Here is a 6,061-nt window from a genome sequence, read left to right on the forward strand (position 1 = left end):
TGATACAGACATTAGAAACCTACACAGTTACTATAACAGCTCCTTCCTGTGATACATAGGTAATAGAAATCTGCACTCCGATACTAGAATATTTCCAGCCTATGATTTACGGATGTTAGAAACCCACACAAAGATACAAGAACAGCTCCGTCCTGTGATACACAGGCATTAGAAATCTACACTACATTATTTCCTATGAATTCCAGATGTTGGAAAACCACAGAAAGATACTAGAACAGCTCTATCATGTGGTATGCAAGCTGTAGAAAAATACACTACAAATGAAACCGATCCATCCTGTGATAAACAGGCATTAGAAACCTACAGCACTATACCTAGAACAGCTCCATCCTGTGATAAAGAGGCATTAGAAACCTAGACTGTTACTATAACAGCTCCTTGCTGTGATATAGACATTGGAAACCTACAGTATGATACTAGAATAGCCACATCCTGTGATATAGACATTAGAAACCTAGACTGTTACTAGAACAGCTCCATCCTGTGATACAAACAGAACCCTACACTGTTACTATAACAGCTCCTTCCTGTGATACACAGGGATTGGAAATCTACAGTACGACACTAGAATATTTCCAGCCTATGACTTACAGCTCCATCCTGTGATATTCTGATATTAGAAACCTACAATATGATACTAGATCAGCTCTATCCTGTGATACAGGCATTAGAAACCTACACTGTTTCTAGACCAGCTCCATCCTGTAATATGCAGATATTAGAAGCGCACACTATGAAGTGGAATAGGTCTGCCCTGTGATGCATACATTCGAAATCTGTTCTACAATACTAGGAGAGCTCCGTCCTGTGATACAGAGGCGCCTGGAACCTGCGCTACAAATGACGACAGCTCCATTTCATGATACACAGACAATCCAACCCGGCTTTAGACATTTCATTTTTGGGACACTCCATTCTGTAATAGATGTTAGAAGCCCCCTGTAGTTCACGCCGTGGCTAACTCCGCTCCATTCCGCCATAGGTATGAAAAAACAAAATTCCTGCTGTACTATTGCCCTAGAACTACTCTGGTGGTACGCAGACTTAAGAAGCCTGCGTGGTGACACTTCACGGCTAGAACAGCTCCAACGTGTTAGACATTAATAGACGCCTACACTGTAGCGCTGCGACTCCTCTGCCCAGGAAGAGATATGAGACACGGGCACTGGACAGCCCTACTGTGGGGTAGATATACACCTACACTGTAGCACTGGTCCTCCTCTGTTCAGCAATAGATATTACACACCTCCACTTCAGGACCGGGACAGTTCTACGGTGGGGTAGATATTCACCTAGACTTCAGCTTTGGGATAGCTCTGCATGGGACGGATATGACCTCAAGATAGATAATACTATGCTGCCCTTTAAGATAATGCCATATATCACCTACAGTAGAACATTCCAGCACTGTAGGTTGCCCCACCTCCCTCTACTATCGCCTTCATATTCCCCTCTATCTTCCCTCCGGCTCCGCCCCCGACATTTCCACATCGACTATGGCACCCTGCGGCCTACCCACTTGGAGGGAGCCCTCATTCAGTTGCTCTCATCACAGCCTCCATTTCCTTTGTTTGTGTTTCCCCCCCTGGTCTAGTCATTTCTTTCCCTGGTTTTCCAATGTTCATCTCACTTCTGTTCAGGGTAGGGCTAGCGCTACATTGCTCAATGATTCTCTACTTTGCAAGATTTTCGTGGAACATTAAAGATACTCTGTATACCATGGACCTACCACAAAAACTGATTCTCACAATCATGTTCCTTTCTCCGCAGAAACTGTCCATCCTTTGCCATCTGCATCAACCTAGTTAAATCGTTATTGAGGGCAAATACTTTGGCCCATGTGTATGCGTACTTTGGCCTATGCGTACTTTGGCCCATGCGTATGCGTACTTTGGCCCATGCGTATGCGTACTTTGGCCTATGCGTACTTGGGCCCATGCGTATGCGTACTTTGGCCCATGCGTATGCGTACTTTGGCCCATGCGTATGCATACTTTGGCTCATGCGTATGCGTACTTTGGCCCATGCGTATGCGTACTTTGGCCTATGCGTACTTGGGCCCATGCATATGCGTACTTTGGCCCATGCGTATGCGTACTTTGGCCTATGCGTACTTGGGCCCATGCGTATGCGTACTTTGGCCCATGCGTATGCGTACTTTGGCCCATGCGTATGCATACTTTGGCTCATGCGTATGCGTACTTTGGCCCATGCGTATGCGTACTTTGGCCTATGCGTACTTGGGCCCATGCGTATGCGTACTTGGGCCCATGTGTATGCGTACTTGGGCCCATGCGTATGCGTACTTTGGCCCATGCGTATGCGTACTTTGGCCTATGCGTACTTGGGCCCATGCGTATGCGTACTTTGGCCCATGCGTATGCATACTTTGGCTCATGCGTACTTTGGCCCATGCGTATGCTTTTCACAATCTACTATTGCGCTCTGAGACCCCTGCCACCTCCAAGACTTTTTATAGCGTGTGTGAACTTACGCACTCTTATAACCCGTATACGCAGTTGATCTCCTAGAGGCTAATCATTCTACTTCAACTTGCAGATATCTACAGAGCACACCGGCGTGGATTATTAGTATGTTTACTGCCCCTACATTCCCAGTTTGTTCAGATTAATTAAAAAGGGATCCCAGGCACAGGAACATTCCATGCGTGGACTGACTAGCGAGCTCTAGGAGCCGCCCGGACCCCAACACTTGAACAGCACCCCTGAATCTCCCCTTCTCTCAGGCTCTCCTGCATGGAAGGGGAAGCGCGTTCTTTAGCTGTACACTGCGTATAACTAGCAATGATAGAACATTTATAAGCCTAAACAATTATCATACTCCCCTGGGCGGGTAGACTTCCTTCGGAGTTGCATGTAGGTGTCCGCTTAGGAATCCAATCCTCCTGTGCCAGCTAGGAGGCCTTCAACCGAGGGAAAGAAGGGTCAATGAAATCACCACCATGCAGGTCATTGTTCTGCTCTGACCTGCTCTGTAGATGTCCTCAGAACCATCATGGTGTTCAGTATTTGTGGGTCTTGATCAACATAGTCTGAAAACAGTCTGCCCCACTCCCCAGAATGTAACTCCGCCCCTCCGTGAGAAAGCACAAATAGCAGAACTTACCTCTTGAGGGGAAGGGGCGTAGCAGACGGCTGAAATGGCGCATCAACCATATGTCTCTCGTACTTCGGAGAATTCACAGTAGCGTTTTCTGTAGGTAAATACAACCAGGTTTTACTGTGTTGCGTAAACGTAAAAATTAGCTGAAAGAAGTATGCATTAGTAACTTTGCTAACCGCCTATGTAATGACGGCTGCCGGGAACCTAAACCAGAAGAGAAGGAAGCCAGTAGCAGCAATGCTGGGTTGATAACAAACCTGAAATTCAGGGAAGTGGAGCGCAGCGCAGTAACCGATACCAATGCGTAAACCAAAGTCAAGACAATATGTAAACCAAAGCCAAGACAGTTCTGGCAACCGTTTAGCAAACAATACCAAATCGTAATCCAGAAAGCAAGTCAAATTTCAGGCAAAGGGTCAGGAAATCTGAGGGAACTGAAAAGGGGGACAAAACAACAAAGGTGAGGGACGCACGACTGGTGAACGAACTCAGAAATCAAAAGGAGCAAATACAACACGGAAAGTTGCCAGGCGCCTTCCTAAGAGAGTGTCCTGCATGTAAAGTCTTGCTGTCACTCATAATCTGAAAGTCCCTCTCGTTGATCTCCACCAGGGATGATCCTGCCGCCTCAATCACCATAGACTGGTACTCCTTAACTTTCTTTTGTCTTCCATATTGTACGGCCTCCAGACCCAGAGGTAAATCGCTAAGTTTCTGTAACTTTCCTGTTCCTGACACACGGCTCATTGGAATCATCAGTGCTCCAGGGCCTGCCACTGACTTCAAGCAACTATTTCAGAAATCTTTACTTATTAATAAAATAACAACTTTAGTTAGGACTTAATATTATGGTCTTCGCATTCCTAAGTACTGCAACTTGCGAGCCGCTGACACCCGCTGTCTGTGTGTTGCTGAGCATGAAAGAGAAGCCTCAGAGCTGAGGGGTCCAAGCCGGAGTCTGACCGCTTCGGTTCTCCACCCAGCTCAGAACCAGGACACCGCACACTGGTCTGCCATTTGTTTGCTGAGTGGTGGCAGATTTCCTGCTTGTCTGATGTGTGTTGGTTTGTGTCCTCTTGCTCTTCCCAAGTTGTAAACTCTCCTGAGTAGGTGTTGTGTAGACATACTACGCGTGTTGTATGCTGCTCTTTTAAAAACACTTTTTAACTTGGAATTGATTTTAAAACTGTTTGTACAATTAAGACTTTTCTCACCTGGCAAGTTGTTAACTCTCCTGAGTAGGTGATGTGTGGACATACTACAGTTTGAGGTGTCCAATTATAATTAAGTTAAATGAAGCACAGGTAGTAAAACAGAACATACCTGAAAATATGGAAACTAAGGTTAGGTCAACAGTTACTTAGCACACCACTGTTCAGTCAGAGTTGATGAGTTCTTGACAGCGGTCTCTGAAATAAATCAAGAAATTACCACCACAAAGGTCTTTAAAACAAGATGCTAATCCTAGGTTGAAAAAAGAAACCGGTGTAATGCATTTGGTCAGTAAATAGCAGCCGTGTGTGCCCTAAAGCAATGTTCAAGACAAAGTAAAGTGGAAGCTGGAAGCCTGATAAAGGACAGGGCCCAGCCAACTCAACAGTAGGGTTCGAGGGAAACTGCAGTCCACTCTGAAGATACACTTCAGCCAAGGTGAAAGGAAGACTCAACTAGAAGGACAAGGAAGGCCGCAGGCAAGACCGAGGACACAGACCAACTGTGGCATTCTCCAACCACAGTCAGGCGTGGCCGGCTGACGTGAACCTCGGTTGCGCCCCTGTTTTAACCCTTGTGCCAGATCACCCGTCTGCTCCACAGACTCAGTGCTGCCCAGCAAGATGCACTCTGCACCATGAGAACCCTGAAGAAGGTTGGCATAAGAGGGAGCGAATATGAACCCCATGGCAGTGCTGTGCATTTGTCGCACAGTTTAATTACCAAATCTCAGCATGTTTTTTTTAAAAAGATGCCCAGGCAGCCTGGTTCCACTTGAGCACCATGTGTAGAAACAAACCTTTCCTCCCAGCGATCTCGGCGCCTCTGCTCAGGCTCTCCTACTACCCCACGTAGTGGAGGCAACATCCCGCATGCACCAGCTCCCCAGAATCCTGTCCAGCGCCAGCAAAATTCATCCCGCACACCTGACCGCTTGATCAGAACAAAGTTGATTTCATTGCAGCACCGGCCCCTGACCGGAGTAAAACAACTCTACGTCAGATTGAAATCCTACAGCTTGATGTATAAGGTTTAGGATTTGAAAAACACAGGCGGTCGCACCCAAAAGCATCAATATATCTGGGAGCGTCCACGCAGTTCAGCTCACTGTTAGCAAATTTAGAGGAACCGGAGACATAAAAAGAATAACTTACCACACAGATACACCCTTTCATCTCATACTCAGCCCTCCCTGCAGCACTTCAGCAAAGAGCTAAAGACAACCCTGTTCTCTATATCCCTGCCGCCCGATTAACCCCAGTGTCCCATCACCCACACCAGAAACATCCGCAGCTACTACGTTAAGGGCCCCTGGAAATATGTGACAACTGTCATATGTATTATGTAACCACGTGTGTGGCATGTTTGCCACTGCTATGTAAAGCAGACGTGCTAGAGGCAATTAAGGAGACATAATCAGTGCTGTCGGTACTGCAGCTAGCGGAGTGCCTGGTAAAGGGCTCCTTGAGACGTGTGTTGTATGCTGCTCTTTTAAAAATTACTTTTTAACTTGGAATTGATTTTAAAACTGTTTGTACAATTTAGACTTTTCTCACCTGCCACGCTGCGCACTGTCCCTCATTGCATGCTTCTCTGGTCCACCACGGATTGGTCCGTTTGTGTGGAGGGGACTGACGCATACCGGAAGTAATCCTAGAGACTTCGGCACAAAGCGCAGCGGAGGTCAGCAGTCTAGCTGCTCACC

General features: G+C 46.7%; 1 protein-coding gene across 1 annotated transcript in view; it reads left to right on the plus strand.

Moving 5' to 3' along the window:
* The window catches only part of KLC4 (kinesin light chain 4), a 411,746-nt gene extending 409,988 nt beyond the window's left edge, over positions 1–1,758 (plus strand). Inside the window, exon 18 of the mRNA XM_078647261.1 lies at positions 9–1,758. The gene's annotated coding sequence lies outside the window, so the exon portion shown is untranslated. The remainder of the gene's footprint in view (positions 1–8) is intronic.
* Positions 1,759–6,061: the final 4,303 nt, after the last annotated feature.

The sequence above is a fragment of the Lissotriton helveticus genome, chromosome 6 (genome assembly GCF_964261635.1).
Source record: "Lissotriton helveticus chromosome 6, aLisHel1.1, whole genome shotgun sequence".
In the NCBI taxonomy this organism is placed as follows: domain Eukaryota; kingdom Metazoa; phylum Chordata; class Amphibia; order Caudata; family Salamandridae; genus Lissotriton; species Lissotriton helveticus.